Source organism: Neolamprologus brichardi, chromosome 3 (genome assembly GCF_056152115.1).
Source record: "Neolamprologus brichardi isolate AB-2024 chromosome 3, ASM5615211v1, whole genome shotgun sequence".
Taxonomy (NCBI): domain Eukaryota; kingdom Metazoa; phylum Chordata; class Actinopteri; order Cichliformes; family Cichlidae; genus Neolamprologus; species Neolamprologus brichardi.
In genome coordinates, this window is record NC_142106.1 from 41,244,126 (window position 1) to 41,261,915 (window position 17,790).

The following is a 17,790-nucleotide window of genomic DNA, read 5'->3' on the forward strand; positions in this document are numbered from 1 at the left end:
AAAAACAAACAACAGAAATGGAGGGAAAGAGGGATTATTAGTTGCCAGTTTTATGGGAAAACATTTGGGTGGGCTGCCAGGTCCTTCGTTCAAACGGTGTATCCGGTGGGATGAAGCAGCTGGTGAAAAATATAGATCAAGAGCAAAGTTCAGAAGCAGAGAACTTTTTCAATCCTGACTCACCAAAGAACCTTCAGGGGCTTTGAGCCAAAAGACCATCTCCTAGATTTATTTTTAACACCACATTGTACATACTGTGTCACAGAAAGTGAAGAAGAACATCGGTGTTCAGCAGGAGGATGCAGATAGATGCTAAAAAATAAATAAATAAAAATTACTACTTTCAGCCTACAAGCGTTAACCGGAGAGAAACAAAACACTGCAGCTCCCTAACACCAGGCACAAAAGCAAGTGACAGTAAAGGAACGCATCAGCAGCACAAAGCTCAACAAAAGAAAGTAGAAATCAGTTAAAGTAAAATTGCACTTTAAAAAACCAAAACAAACACCAACATTAAATTAAATCATCAATTTGAGGAAACAAATTATCTTGGTTGCCTAAAACTAGTCCGATATATACACAGACATTTCTAAGCACACAAAGAGTTTGACAGATATTTGGACAGTCACAAATGTTCTGTATCTTCACTCTATGACACATCAGATCTGAAATTAAACAGTCAAGATCCAAATGAAGTGCAGAAACTCAGCATTAATTTAAGGGGTTTGAAGAAAAATATAGCATTAACCCAACAGTGTGGATTTACAACAAACTGCATACCTGTTCCTGTCTTTCAAATAATCTTAAATAAAATGCATAATTTTCCGTCAAGTCCCGTCAGACAATGACAACTAAGGTTGGAAAGCACGGACAAAGAATAGATTTCCTCCTTTGTGATGTTTGCAGCTGCCAATCAAAAAGATGGTGGATCTTTTAGCCTTTAGTGTTATATGCAGTAGTGAACTCAACAATAGGGAGGTTAAGATGAAGTGAGAGACTGAATGTAAAAGTGAAAGTATTCTTCAAAGTCACAATGAACTTGCTGCATTTGACTAAATTAGAGCGGGCAGTATGTCCCTGCACGCTTCACCATTCATCCAACTGCTCCTGTCTTTTGTCATCAATGAGAACCAGCGAGACCGTGCAACTGGATGCTATGGATCACATTGCCTCCACTACTTCGCTTTCGCACTGCAGGCTTAGTTGTTGCTCCTGGTCCTGGAGTACTTAAAAGTAGAATGGGAGGCCCCTCTTCTATGGAACCAGCTTCCAGTTTGGACTCAAAAGTAGAGATAGTGTCTGTCTCCTAAGATTTGGCTTAAAACTTAACTTTTTGATAAAGCATACAGTTAGGACTGGATCAGGTGACCCTGAATCCTCCCTTAGTTATACTGCAATAGGTGTAGGCTGCTGGGGGATTCCCATGATGCACTGGGTGTTTCTTCTTCAGTCACCTTTCTCACTCACTATGTGTTAATAGACCTCTCTGCATTGAATCATACTTGTTATTAATCTCTGGCTCTCTTCCACAGCATCTGAGGCGGCTGATGTTGTGATTTGGTGCTGTATAAATAAAATTGATGTTAAAAAAAAAAAAAAAAAAAAAAAAGGAAAAAAATTGTATCATTAAGGATCGTTCTGAGAAGATTTAACAGGCGAACAACCTTTACCTAAACAACTTTTTAGTCAACTGTCCAACTACCTAATATCTCGAATAGGTGAAGCTACATATCAAACAGCCGTTTCTACAAAGCTTCCTTAATCAACATATATTGCAACGGTATTAAAATACAAAAATCATCACAAAAATATTGCAAATACTTGCATTTGTTTTTATGAAAAGAGGATGGAGATAAGTGATGAAAACAGAGGAAAATCTAACTGTTCAAATACATTTTAATCTTTCCACGTCTCAAATTCCCATCCACGTTCCATCTTTATCCGGCATTTCCCATTCCATTGTGTCCATCTCCTCAGGTACAGCTTTATCCCTCCTAATCCGCTCTCATCGAAACTCCTTTACTCACTATATCTTTCTCATCCAAAACCTTCTGCTGAGGTCTTGCCATTTCTTTGACTTTTGCCTCAATTACACTTCCAACTTGCCCTTTCAGTCTATTCCTCCAACATCTTTTTCAGCTTGAGCTCTGCCTCAAACCAACTTCGTTTCTTACTGTAAATATAGTTTTTACCTCCTTTTAAATACACACCACAGCTGATAGGTGTATGTGGTGTATACTATTTAAATATCCTTACCCATGCTTTGTGCTCAACTGTAAAATTAGGATTTTAATATCTGCTAACGCTCCATCGCAGACCTGTTTCCATCTGCCCTCCTTTAAAAGGACACAAATGCAGCAGAATATTCAGTTGAAATTGAAAACTATTAGGCGTGCCCATCTTTATATGCATGCATACGTGCAATCCAAATTAATTTTCATTCTGTCTTATTTTGTTTATGACCCTTCTTTCTGCCTCATCTCTCTCTCTCCCTCACATGCCATCTTTTTACAAAGACCAATGAATTAATGAGCTACATTTTTATCATTGAAACTGATGAATTACTCTGATAGATTAACAGGAAACTGGATATGCATAATATAATCAAAGTGTGTTTGTGTGTCTGAAAAGAGTGGCTATTCGTGCTGCAATGTAAAAGCACCAGTATAAACCAGTCATTCTGCACGAGTCTGGGCGCATGTCTTTACTGTGTGGGCATGTCTTTTTTGTCTAACAAGGACAAAAGCACTTTGATTATTATGCCCAAGCCTTGATCTACCCCTGCAGTAATGCATGATGCATCACACACACCCTTATCTTTGACTTCTTACTTCAGTCTCTGCAGCATTTCTTCCTCTAATCAAAACTGCAAACTGATCCATTCACAAGTATGTGAAAGAACATATTGTTCTGCTGAACAGACTCCACTAGTTCTGACCAAGTCAGTCCAATGTATTGTATATTGCGTGACTAGTCAGCAATATTTATAATCATATATGAAGCAACAAAACAAATCCACATGCAGCTGTGAGGTTTGTTACTGTAATTCTGCCCCTTACGGTGGACCAAAATCTGACTATAAATTTCTGCTTCATAAATCTATCAATTTTAACAAGATCCCCAAAACCACCGACTGACCTGCAGCCTCAAAACATCACAGATCCTCCACCATGTTTTACAGATGGCCTGTAGATGTACCTCTGCTTCTGACCTGCCACTTTTTTGTACATTCAGTTAAAGAAATCTGAGCAAACTGTTTTTGCAGCAGGATCTTTGCAATAAAGCGCCTACAGTACAACTTAAAATTGTTTTGAAAATTGTAATTAAATGATTAGAAAACACTGGCTGATCCCTTGATTGAGGTGCCTTTTTTTATTCTTGAATGATTTAAAGGTCAGTGTTAAGTGGTTTAGCACACTCAAACCAAAAAACAAAAGAAAACATTCCTCTGAAAATGTCAGCTGCAGGGACTGGATTGGCTACTTTATACTCATTTTCAACATCTAAAGATAAAGGGTACCACACAAAATTTGTCCCTTCATTTGTTTTCGTTAACCAATCAAATTGAAACTACAAAGAGTACTCATCTGTAAAATCATTAGTGGATTACAATCCCATAGATTACATCTGCTGTCCTGTGTGTTATCCAGTACTTATCTTGTCCTCTCACCATCCATCTTCTGTAATGCTTGTAGTTGTTGCTGCCATTGGTATTACGAAGTCTCAGACAGTACTTTCAGTTCAAATGCATATTTCTGTATGAGCTGACTGGAAATACAGTTAATTGTGTTGCACCCTGGAGGCCAGATTCATTAAAAACAATACTTATGTTACATGGAGCCCTAAGCCACACAGTCTCTCTGACAGCCAGCTTTTTGAAAACATGCTACTGCTTTCATCCAATGAATGCTGGCCTCACTGACCGTTGACAGCTCTTACGGAGGCTCTCACTGTGGGGGATCTAAAGTAAGTACAGATCTGGACACACTGGGATTTAAACTCAAAATTATACTCTACTCTGCTACGCTATGACTCAAGATGAGTCATTTTAGTCTGTGACAGCTTGTGGCACGGGTCACACGAGCATGCTGAACTTTTGTGCTAGACCGACTTAGGATGGCAACAAAGTCTAAGAGTCCAGATGGTCCAAATGGCCTCTCTCAATATAGTACAATTACCCCATTCAGGTTAATTAGCTGATTAGTGTTTGAGCTGTAGACATATTTTAGGGGATGCTGTCGGCATTTTTAACACCTAGATCAAAATGTCACTTTCAAGTTTTATGAAAACTTTTCATTTCTTCATAAGATTAAAAATTTACAAAAAAGGTAAAACTGGTAAACATTGGTGTGTTACAGTGTTAAATCATAATACTTCCAAGTTACACCTGTGCACAAAACAAGGACATTAGAGCATAACTATGTTTAGGCTGAAGTCCTTCAAAGAGAACAATGTGAACATGACTCTGGAACCACAGTGGCAGAAAACACCAGATTTTTCTTTTTTTTATTGCTTTAATACTGATATAACATCCAACTTGTGCGCTGCAGGATCTTTGCACTACTCTACAACTACACACAACATGCACCTTTTTTGCTAAACTAGCACAAAATGCTTATGGTGCCCTGATATTCAAAACAAATCAACACCTAAAAACTGAACTGAGGACAATCCGGATGCTCCGATGTTTGCAGCGTAGATAGCAATGCCACAAATTGTATTAGTGCATGGCTTCTGTTTTATAAACTGTTATGTCAGGTGTCCCTTGGAATATATGGGTGTTAAGTTAGCCCCCAAATTGAGAAAATTCAGTCTTAATACCCGGAGGCTTAGGATCGTTAAAATATATTAGTATTCATCTTGTACCCGGACTCAAACTGAGTAAATGTATTCTGACACCCCAGGGCTCAGACTGATTAAAATATATTAGTACTAATATGTGGGGCACAAACATAAACAGGCCACGGATCCCTGTAAGATGTCTGCCCACAGTTCCCTTCTCCACCTCCTTAGCCCAACCTGTATTCCTGAGGAGGATGGCGGCGGTTTGTTGACACGTGCATTAGCTTGACATTTTGACAAACATTCACTCTGGCTCCTAGTTCCTCCCAAATCCTCCTCATTACCATCCTCTCCTCATCGTGCTCGTCTCTCTCAGCCAGCGGCTGAAGATAGTGTCACAACTGCCACGCGTCTGATTTAACAGTGTGAGCTCTCATCAGACCATCTCCCTCACAGTCTGCATTCCACCATCCAAGCAATTTCTTCCATCATCCGTTGCTGTCATCCCATCTCAATCGCTGCCCCTTCCTCTGCCTTGTTAATACGTTCGAGGCAAGACGAGACATGTCAATGGTGAAAATTATTGCATTTATCAAGAGTTATTCTTGCCCTCAACTTTACTTGAGATAACTATAATCTAACGTAAAGCTCATCTTCAACTCTTGAGTTTTGCCAGAAAGCTCCAGTTCACAGGCCTCCTCTATCATGCACTTTTAGTCTGGGTACCACTTCACCATCCTCTCCAGGATCACTCAGTTGTCCTCGTTTTCTTCTTTCCTCAAATACTCCAGCCTCTTTTCACCTCCATCTATCCTCAAGAGTTTCTGCTCACTCTTTTTTCCCCCATTTGAAATCCATCTGTTGATGGAAGCACTTCTGTCCTTGCAAGTGCCCTTTCCTTCCTTTTGTTAATGCTATAACAGCCTGAGCTATTTTGCTGTTGAAAAACATTGTGATACTCGTGAGTTTCTGTGGATCCTGCCCTTGCTGCCACTTCTCCCTCTTGTCCTTTTTTCCGTGCCATCGTTGTGTCATTGTGACATTGGACAAACCTTTGATTTTTTTCTCTATTCACCCCTAAAATATCTCTTTAGCCTCCTGCAGCTCCTCTGCCTTTCCCCTTCCTCACCAGCTCACCTGCACAGTCACAATTGCTTTATACTGTTATAAAAAGATTTTTTTCATTTTTTGTGGCTCCGTTTGTTCAACCTGGTTCTTAAATGCCTGCTTGATTCTTTTTTGCATTGTAATCATCATAATACTTGGTTTCTTCACCATCTCATTTCCTCCATGAATTTCAATCATTGCTCATTTTTACTGTCTCCATCTCTCCAAGATATCCTTATATAATATTTTTCCATTTCAGTAGATGTAAAAGTGGCACAGTGACACTTTATTTTCTCTGGGAGATTAACCCTTTAAAGCCGGTCGGAGCGGGCACGCTCCGTTTTGCGTAACTATTTTTAAATCCCGGTAGCACTGCAACCACGTAAGCTAGCGCAATAATTTTGTTTTGCATATGAAACCGGAGGAGTTGTACTTACATCTTATGCCATCAGCTTGTCCCTTCCACATATGGCTTTGCAAAAATTGCATAAAAAGCACTTGCAGCAACAAACACATAATATTCCAGAAACGCGCTTTGACGATCCGATCAGCTGTTTGTAACACTTCCTATGTCTATCAGCACGAACTATCGCATGTCCACCATGACCTGCCGAAACTGGAAGTAATCAGGGCCTTATGAGCGTATACTTGTGTTTGACTTTATGACTTTCTGTGTCATTTCTGGGATGCTTAGGACTCATATTGCACTGCTGGAAATAGTTTATTTTGATGCATATGCTGTTTTTTTGCAAATTTGCACTATAATATTTATTTTCGTTTTTCCTGCAGTATATAAAAATTGGTGTATTCCAAAAATAAAACTATGAAGAAATAAATTTCCTGTGGTGGGAAACTATTTTGTTCAACTTTTGTATTTACAGTTTTGAGGGATAAGCCTCTTAAATTTCTCTAACTAGAAATATATGTTAAAAAAAAACAAAAATAATTTTCAATTTTTTTGTAGTTTATTGCCCTTTTTTTGCAGTGTACGTAATTGCTATGCACTTAATGCATACATATTAAAATTTGGCCTATAATGGTTGTATTGATGTGTATCAACTTGAAATGCTCCCAAAAATGGCTCCACAACATGTAAAAATATAATATAAGCTCTGGCGGACTTGGTTCTATGGTAGGTCTTAAAGGGTTAAGAGAATCATTTGTCCTACAGGTTACAGCTAAATGTAACTGCTCTGCCATATTCTGACCTCAAAGGGTTAGTAGTGCCTGGATAATATTTGTAAATGGTGAATGGACTGTTTCTTATATAGTATTTTTCTACTCTGAGCACTCGAAGCGCTTTATACTACATGTGTCATTCACCCATTTATACCAGCACTTTCTATACTTAAGTACTTTCTATCCAACATTCACACTGAGTGTGCAGGGAGAAATTTGAGGTTAGTATCTTGCCGACTGGAGCAGCAACCTTCCGATTAGTAGATGACCTTCCAAGCTACAGCCAGGGAAAGGAAAGGCTTACAGCACCTGGTATTCCCAGGTGGTCTCCTATCCAAGTAGTTACCAGGCCCTACCCTGCTTAGCTTCCAAGTTCAGATGAGATCGGTCAAAATCAGGGTGGTATCGTCGTAACCTGCTGTCCAAGGTTTTAGTCTTTGCCTTTAAATGACAGCATAGCTATTTAAAAAAATATTTTTCTCTTTTCGATCTAGCTTCAAAACCTAAACCTGTGCACGCTATGTCCAATCTGTATCTTTAGATGTTTTTGTTTTCTCCATATACTCTTTCCCTTTTTTTAATTTGCGGCCTTTATTTGTAGCATTGTAATGTTTACATATTTGGTTTTATTCTTTTGGTCAGACAAAATTAAGTAGAGTATGTCTTTGAATGTGTTTGACTTGCTATCCATTCAAAGCATGTTTGCTCTGCCCATTTCACCATGGCGCCTACTCCTCGTTGTCCATCATCCTTCAGTACTTCCCCATTCCATTACCCTCCTCTCCTCTGCCCTATCCCTTTTCCATTTCATCATACCATTCCTCATAGTTAATTATGACTAACCTGCGTCCTCTCCAAGTCTACCCACTGCTCAGCAATATTCACATCAAATTATCTTTTCTCCCAGTCCAAGAAGCATGCACATGTAGAGTGGAGCTAAAATTAGTGGAGCTCCTGCCCCATATCACAGCATATGTAGCCACTGTGGTCCATGCTGAATTTAAGTGAAGCTTTGTCTCATGTTATTAGACTCTAATACAATCCCACAGGAAACATCGAAGCAAGACACAGAAACATTCTCCCAACTTTAAGTATCTCTCACTTTTTTCCAAGTGCTCTGTGTTTCCCGTCTTAAAGTTACAGCTACCCTCAAAAGTTCAAAGTACACATCAGGTTGATGCAGCCCACAATAACCGAATGGATTCTTATACTACTAAGCACTTATTACAACATGTCATATTCACCTATTCACACGAGCACTTTGTATGATTTTAAGTGTTAACTAACATTCACACATTAATTGGAGAGCAATGTAGGGTTAATATCTTGCCCAAGGATACTTGGCATGCAGACTAGGATTGAACCACCAATTATCCGATCAATAGATGACCTGCTCTACCTGCTGAGCTACAGCCACCCAAAGTGGCCACCTGGTGTGGAAGGTTATGGCGTAGGGTTAAAAGAGGGTTCTGGAAATGTTATAAGTCATGACACAAATTTCCTGCAGGAACTCCTGATGATGGGATTTTGCAAAAAATGCATGAATCATTTTTTTCTCCCATGTTGAACGTGCGCAAAATTTAAGTTGCACATCAGGTACAACGTGGTGTCAAATAACTTTGTTACAGAGACATGTCTAAATAAATGTATAATGCCAAACTTTGCTTTGTGTTTTGTGGGAGCACCATAAGTCCCATTTTGGATTAACCCACTACCAGGCTTAGATTAAGCTTCAGACATTGTGGCTTAAATTACATATTTATAGAATATTTATCAGCAGTTCACATAATGATTACATGCAAGTTGCGATTGATAATTGATAACTGTATCCAAGTGTTCTTTGCCTAAATGCAAAAACAATTACTGTGTGTGCCAGGAGCAGATCGTGTACAGAACACAAGCTGCACACAGACGGGATGTTTGTAATATTTTTGTTTATCATCTTTATTCAAAAACAAAAGGCAGTGGGGACATGATTACATTTCCTTTAAATCATTTGTTTTTATGCTTTCTTCTATCCTAAATTCTCACACCTACACCACTTCCATTAGTCTCTCTCCCTTTCCACTCACGCAGACCATTTGGGACATGTCGCTAATTAACACCAAGGATGCTTGGTTGCCACGGGGACTGGTCGTAACTGGTGGCAGCACAACGATAAACAAATAGAATGTGTCATAAATGTCACACACAGACACACACAGACACCAGTTGTCTGTGGCTTCCCCCCCTCGTACGCACCAACACACTGGCAAGCAAACGCACTCGAGCAGGCCACAAACATGGTTGTTAACATATAACAGGCATGTGCATACATGCAAATTCTTGGCGAGAGAATTAAAACGCACAACAACAACAACAACAAAAAGCACACAGACACACAAGTGCAATACTGGCACACACGCACAGACTTTGAGTGTCACAGCATCGGCTTGCCATGTCTGGGGATACGGGATGATTAATCACACTCTGTACAGATGGCCACACTGGGGAGAAAAAGGGAGAAGAGGAAAGCTGTCCTCTGTCTGCTCAGCATCCATCTCGCATTTTCTCTCTTCTCTCTCTGTACGCTTTTATTGCCCTCTGTCCCCACTGGTCTCCGCTGACCCCGACTCCTCTCCCTCTCTGCAGCATGCGAGATTTATGAGCGGCTTTCAGAGACATGCAGTCTTCACGAGGGGTCGACATGACCGGCATTAATGACATTAGCTCCATTTATTCTCTTTCATGAAACGCTCAAACAAACCCATGCACACAGGTAATCTTGCCCTCTCTAATCAGATCAAAGGATGTCAGCCCACACATCAGCAACATGCTCAAATCAAACTTATAAATCTGCAAACACAAGAGCATTGCATTTAATTCCGCTCTCTCCATTAAACTCACAACCCTGCTGCTCCATCCACAATTATGAAGCAGATGTAAATAATCAGAGAAGGGTAATGATGTGGTCGTACCAAAGAGAAAATGCACTGGCTTACTGCTGAGTCACTCTCACCTGCAATTATTTTTAGACAAAATATGAAACTGCAAAGCAGGTCTTAAAAAGTAACAGTATTCCTATCAGGAGGAACGCAGCTTCCTTTGGTTAAAACAACACAATTGTAAAACCTCCGTTTGAGTCTCGGCTTTTCAAAGAGTTAAAAAGATATATATTTTATTTTATTTTTTATCCTGTGTATCACCATCATTGAGCTCAGCACCACACACTGTCACAGCACACCAGAGACATCAAGCCGACTTCACTTTGGCTTTGGGCTTACAGGGCACTGAGCAAACTCAGGTGTCTTGAGGTTTTACTTTATTGTAAAAATGAAAGGTCAGAGAAATTTTTATTGAAGAATAATGTCTCTGCTGAGGTCGTCTCCCCCTGCAGAGTTTCTTAAACAAAACAAAAAAGACCATAGAGCAAAGAGAAGCGAGGAAAGGGAATGATGTCTCTGAAATGAAGAGACCAGTGGGGACCAAATACATATTGGTGGACAAAGTACACCTCGTCGATTTTTAGGATTTTGGGAAAATATGCTATGGCAGGAAATGTTTCTAATTATAAATATGAACCTATAGCTATATCTGTTAATATTGGCTAAATTATGCAACCTAAATATGTTAATAAGAAATGCCCATGTGACATCACCTCCAGCATTCTGGTTGTTTTTAATGTGCAAACAAGGAAATTAAACAACACCCTGCTAAATGCGGCATTTCTCGTCTCGGTCATAATCCATCGTGCATTTAACGCTGGAACATTTTCAGTTTACCGACTTCATTCCTGGATGAAAGCAGCGACATGGCAGTAACGTGTCAGCGTTCAGCCATTACTGTACATTACCCATAAACCTCTGCTGCACAGGTATCGGCTGCTTTCAGTATGACCTAACATCAGGCTCCATTTGGTTTATCGCTTACAAATACCACCCTGTAAAGCACATCGGCGCCAACGGCTTCCGAGAAAAGCATTTGCAGAAGGTGTGGAAGTGTTTCATTCATTTCATACATGACCTAGGGAAGTATCACATACACAGGCTGAGAAAACACCGAAACAAGAGCGGGAGTTTGCTACTTCACAGGCACACCAGAAAAGTAGTGAAAACATCTGTGGGATGAGGAATGGACACTTTGCAACCTGTGAGCCTGAAGCAAGTACATTATCCAGGCAAACCTGGCAGAGAAGGGTAGAGACAAGAATGTGAATGGGAGCTAATGGGGATATTATGGAAATGGAAGACAAATGGTTGAGCTGTAGGGCTGGAGCCAAATCCTGCAGCTATCTATTCAACGTGGACACGATTTTATTTTGTTATCGAGTTCTTGTCTGGTTCACACAGGGTTTGGTGAACTCAAACTACCTGACAGAATACATAGCTCAAACCAAAGAGGCTTATTAAACGTTATTCAACTAAATAATAAAAAAAGACTAAAAGATGAACAGAGTGAGTGTAGGAGTGTGTGTATCCTCAATTTAAAAAGGAACCTCGTTTCCTATGTCGGCTAACTGACAGAAGAGTTAATCTGGCGTCAACAGGTAAAGTTCATTATCGTTGACATTTAAAGTGCCTGATCAATAGTTTTGCTGGAGCCTGGAGCAACAGCCCATAATTCAAAATGAGTTAGAGGGATTTAACCACAAATGCAGCATATAAACAAGAACAGACGGCAGCTCTCAAAACAGGAACGACGCGAGATCGCCGAGTGTATATTTATGCACATTGTACGTGGCAGTGAATTAAATGAGGAGCCCTGGCTTTAGCCCAGTCTCTCATATTACACGTCACATTAACATGGATGGTTTCACGTATAGCATATGGACTAGATAAGAGCTTTAGTCAAAATCCAATTCTTGCCCAATTGCTAATGTTCGGTCAAATTTTAATTTAATTGCCTTTATCCCAGCAATATTCAAAGAAAAATCTGTTTAACCAGCATGAACAGTCCTAACCCACAGCCGTGAAACAAATTATTACATTCCCGCCAGTGCTGTACATTTTCGCTCATTACGTCCAACTAATAGAGCCCGGCCACTGGTGGCGTCTGTGGATCAGCCAAACAGGGATGGAAAATGAGTTCGATTAGGTGTCATTTCACAGATTATTTTTATTCTTCTTTTCTTACAGCGTCTTCCATTTTCCCCATTAATTCCCCCCTTTTCTGTCATACACAACGACTGGTTGCCTTCTGCAATATACTACTTATACTGGTATAACTGGCCTGGATTACAGGAGCTCCTAAAGTCCCTGTGAATTTAGCATTTTACACCACATAATCCACGAGCGGCGCAGAAATATTTTAGCTTTTTATGTTAAGGCACAGCAAATCCAATTTCAGTGAGGGGTATCATTTTCTGTATATAGAGGGAAAAGGTATAAAGTTTGTGTCAAAACACAATGGCCACAGTCTTCTATGAGTTCAATAAGGCTTAAAAGTCACACTGGAAAAGCAGCAAGAAGTTGTATTCAATTTCTTTGCAGCAGGCTCTGCACAGGTATGCAGTCAGTACACTCATTGCTCTGCTTGCCTTTCTGTACAAGTCAGCACATGCCACTGCTGGACAGAGCCCTGCACTATGAAGCAGTGATGCCCATGTAACATCAGGGTAACTGTTTTATGGATGGCTTTTTACTGGGGTAAATCACAAAAGCATCAAATGCTCCTCCAGAGAAAGTTATGTTTGAGATAAGAGATCAATAGGTATGAAGTCATCTCCTGACCAATCGATTCTCTATAAGATGGCATCACTATTTCTGGAAGATCCCTCTGTGCATGGACAGCAGTTTTTATTAAAGGAAAAATATCTGCAGCAATCATTTTTTCACAGAAGGCCGCGCAGGTTTGGATTTTTCCCCCTTAACAAAAACCTTAATTTAGAAACTGCATTTGATGATTGATGACACATTTGACATCAGGAAGGGGTCAAAGATTTTTCCACACCACCGTACCAGATAATCCATCAGATACTCCTGTGGCTTTAAAAAAAAAAAAAAAAAAAGTTACACTATTAGTCTAACTAGTGACACAGTCCGTGTTTTTGCTGGCTTTCCTTCCTGGCTTAAAATGGGCTCAACTTTATAGATCTAGTCCAGTGTAGTGACAACAGCACCTAAAGTGCGCACATATTAATGCAGTATTCATTTTTCTAATATTACAGTTTCATCATCCTTTATAAAACTCACCCACTCTGCTGCAAGTACACTAGTCCATCTTTGTGGTTGGTCAGATGCTGCCAGCACCATCCCTCTCATATGAATGCACAGGGGGAAACCATGGAATAACTTAGAGATGATAACCAGCTTCATGTGGCTGCTACGCCCAAAAACTGCTTTGGGTATGCTGAACTTGTTCATAGTACAGGACCCTGATCTCTGCTCTTCTAAAACCTCACTATGTTGAATTTCAATCAGTACCACATCCCTTTAATAGTGTCAGACGTTCTTCATGTGTTACAACACTAATGTTCCCGTATGTTTTCATCTTTTTAAATTCGATTTCTGTCTTTAATGTTGTTTTCCCCCTCAGTTTCAATATTCACCAACAAACACCTTTAACTTAAATTACTGTAAATCGTTTATTCCAATTTTAATACCGTTTGAAGCTTTTGAAAATAAATCTTCTTAGATGTCTGTATTTCATATTTCATTCAGTAAGAACAGCCCAACCCAAAGGGGAGCTTTATTTGAGGATTACCAGGAGTAAAGAAAATACCTTCACAAACTAGCCATATTAATTGATAAAGACCTTGAACAAAAAACCAAAAACAAAACATTTGTATGCCTTTCAGAAAGAACCCTTGGGTTTCAAAATACTCGTTTTGTTGCTGTATTTCATGGCTGTTTCTATTCTGTTATATTCTTTTCCTCCATCTCTGCATGCTACTACTGTCTTTTTCTCCAATAAAAATGGAGGTCTGCAGGGACATTTCACAGCCTAACAGGGAGAAATAATCAAAAAGGACAACATACTAACACAGACCTCCTACTCTTTTCCCCTTTTGCTTGTTAGTTCCTTAAGCGATTTACAAAAAATAAAAGTAAAATAATCCTTGTGCTTCCTAGGTCACAATTCCTTCCTTTGACTACCTCTTTGCTCGACCTGTCAACAATCCTTCCCCTCACTTCTGTGGCTTATTTCCCCCTCTCACCACCCTGGAGTCTGTTTGCTTTTCTTTCAAGCTCTTTAAAGTCTGTTTCCAGACTTAGACTTTGTCCCTCGCTCACCTTTTCCAAATGCTTGCCGCACGCTTCTCGGTGCAGCACAAACTCACTTCCTTCACCTCATCTCTCCTCGCGTGTTTATTCTATTTATTCTTGGCTTTCCGTCTCTTTTCTGTTTATTCTCTCTCCTGCGGGTAGCGCATCATAAACACTGCTTACCCCGTGGCGATTTGAAGAGCCTCTTTTTAATGCAAGCCAACTGTCACACAGAAATGTGCACGCACACCTCTAGCTATGTGACCAAGCCTTTAAAGCGAGCTGTACATTAGCGACAGGAAAAATTCACTTCCAAATGCCCACACGAAGGAAAAAACCGCATGCAGCTTGAAGCAAACGAGTCTGTTGGTGCAGTATCAAATAAGTTAGGTACAATTCACATCCATGCAGTCATGTTACAAGCTCTCACACACCCCATCACACGCTCTTAGATGTTCACTTTACACAAAACACTGTAGGGTGTGTAAATGGCCACTTCTGGTGATCCAACTCTCTGCATTACTTCTCCAAATCTGTCCATCTTTTGATCATCCTCTTCTCATTTCCACCTCTTGCCGTTTCAACATGTTTCCCCCCACCCCCACTCCACCATTCCGCCCGCTGACTCCATGCGTCATCGCCCCCTCACTCTTTCCATGTCTGTCTGTCCATTCCTTTCTTCTCTGCCTTTACTCTTCAGAGGGCTCTTCATTTCAGTGGAACGATGGATGAGAGACTGGGGCCATCTGCAAGAGCTGATAAAACCACCCGCACACACGCAAACACACACAGACATACATACCGATGCAGAAACAAGGAGAAACTCATACAGGGATGTTGATGCATCACTAAACCTGCGAGTGCACACACACCGACACTCCACTGAACACAAAGGAAGCAGAAAAGCAAACATCCGACAAGACGACATGTACAAACCGACAACAGCCAGGCAGCAGTTATGTAGGACACGTGCGCTGAAAAGTCTAGCGCATATTCTGCATGTCAAGAGGGAGAGGAATAAAATAAGCCCAGACAAATCAAAGACCTGAAAGTAAATGCTTTAAGTTCCGAATCTACAGGGTGAGAGCTGTGGAGTAAAGACGGTCCGGACTAGAATTTGAGTAACTAAGGATAGGGATGTGTGAAGAGAGCAAAACTGAACAAGAGTGGGGGACAAAAATGCAGCAAGTGGGAGAGGTGGGATGAATATAAGGAGTAGATATGAACAGCCTGCAGGGCAGATTATGTAAAGAGAAAGGGGGGGTGTTGACGGGATGGTTGGCACATCCAAATCTGATATCTGGGATAAACACTGAAGAAAAGCTGCTGTACCAGATTCACATGGCTGGATCAGCTCAACCGTTTTGGTGTCCAAGGAACTGAAAATTCAACTACGCTCATTAGTAACATATGCACATCTATACTCAGTACACTCATCCATTATTAATAGATAGCATCTTCATAATCAAGCAGAGCGATATGTGATAATCATGTCATGTGTTCTGGGAAATCGGTGGTATATTTCGGCTTCCGTATATTTCAGTTCCAGCTAACTGGAGGAAGTTTCATGCTTTAACTACTCACATACACTCCGTTATTTCAGTGCAATTCTCCTTTTCAGCCCCCAAAAAAGAAAAGGCAACTGAATGATGTGCAAGCCAGTGCACTGACAGACACTGGCTCTGCATTATAATATGCCAGCTCATTTCAATGTTTGAGAAACAAAGGCGTGCTCAGACTCCTGTCATGCTAATGCAGGGCCACTGGAGGACACAGGGGACTTTCAGGATGGCTACCGGAGAAAATAATCCTGAGAGCCTTCTTCAGTTGTTCTGCTTTGCAATTAGCATGCAAAGAATCACTTGTCTGCCAGTCCAACTCAGTAGCCACGCTCTCAGAGGAAGCATGCGGCTGCTGTCAACAATACCAATTAAAAGTTGTGACTTTGCCCAAGAAAATGAGGTCAGATTAATATTGGGCTTCATTCACAAACAGTGAGTTCATGCACAAACCTGAGGTCCATCAATATTATCTTATCAGAATTCATACTCTGATTCCTTTTTGGTTGCTCATCAGTTTCAGGAAAATCATTTTTAAGTCAACCTCAAAAGCATAATGTAGGCTTCAACACACACTAGCAGGCATTATCTTATAAATATGACCATTGTTATTGATTATAATCACACAAAGTCAAGCTTTTCATTTCCAATCCCACTGATGCTGGAGGATATGGTTGTTTTCCAATAACAGCCTCGAGTTTCTTATCTTGGGCTGACAGATCAGGTGGTCCTGTTCCTCCACCTGTTTCTTATCTCTTTTCAATATATCAGCTTTAATGTACAAAGCTTTTCTATTTTTACTTGAGCATCGAAGGTTAAACAACGTTCAACGTCTGTGTTATTTCAGCCCGTCTCGTCTCGTGTCTCCTCGCTCATTCCTCCTCAGACACTTCCATTTCTGTTTCCTCAGCTGGACTTTCTCATGTTTTTGTTTTTTGGGATTCTCTTACAATATTTTCATTGCGCGGTTAGCTTATTTCCCTACATAGAGAAATGGTGCACACATATAAGCTTGTCGATTTCTAATGATTGGTATTCACCAACATACATACGGTGGCAAAACCTAAACTGACCACTGCACGTTTCATGACTTATGGTCATTTTTTGCATGCACTTCTTTTTGCATAAAGAACATTTTCATCCACATATTAGTGAATGCAGACCCACTGTGATTCAGCTGGCTTATTATCGCTGTTCTGCTTTGGAAAACTGAAAGTAGGCATTGTGATAAATGACTAATGAAGACACCTGCTTTACTTGTTCCATGCATCCCCAGTCAAAACATGAATAAATGTGCTTCACCACACTTGAAGCTAATAGCTGTCTTTGCCCTTACGCACTCAAGAAATGAACAATCTTGATTTTATTGTCATTTAAAACTGACAGAAACAGTCATGTTTCAGAAGGAGACTGGGTATTTTATCATTATACAGCTTCAAAATCCTCTAATGAAAAGCTCAAGTTTTAGGTCATTGCTGTCTTAAAGAAACATTAATGCCCCTCTTTTCTTCTTAGGTGCTAGAAACACTCATTTCAAGTGGATAATCACTGAAAAACACCGAGTGTAGGCGTAATTTCTCATTTGATGCCATTTTAGACATTAAAAACTCAACCGTCTCCATCTGTCTTTAAACAAACATCTTTTACAGGGTCAGTCGCAACTTTTTCGGTAAAAATGAAAACTTCCTCAAATTTAGTCCCAATGAACTCGAGCATCCTTCAGTAATGTTTCATCTGCACAAACAAATGAGCTTGTCTGAAATCAACAAACAGATCTGCCTTTCAATTACACGGTAACAGCAGGAAGATTAAAGAACAAATTACATCAAATTGTGGGAACTGTTTTTTTTAATGAATAAATAACAAGATGAAGTTAAGCATCAGAAAGCTCTAACATTATGAAGTTCTACAGGAGAAAGTGCCTGAACAATAATCTCAAAAAACTACTTCCAGAGTACTTCAGTTACTCCAATCCCCTC

The 17,790-nt window shown here is 40.1% G+C and overlaps 1 protein-coding gene and 1 pseudogene across 2 annotated transcripts in view; both read right to left on the minus strand.

Moving 5' to 3' along the window:
- Window positions 1-17,790, minus strand: part of pcxb (pyruvate carboxylase b) — a 285,541-nt gene that overhangs the window by 157,966 nt on the left and 109,785 nt on the right. The gene's annotated exons all lie outside the window — the stretch shown is intronic.
- LOC148104317 (5S ribosomal RNA) lies at window positions 7,366-7,484 on the minus strand (annotated as a pseudogene).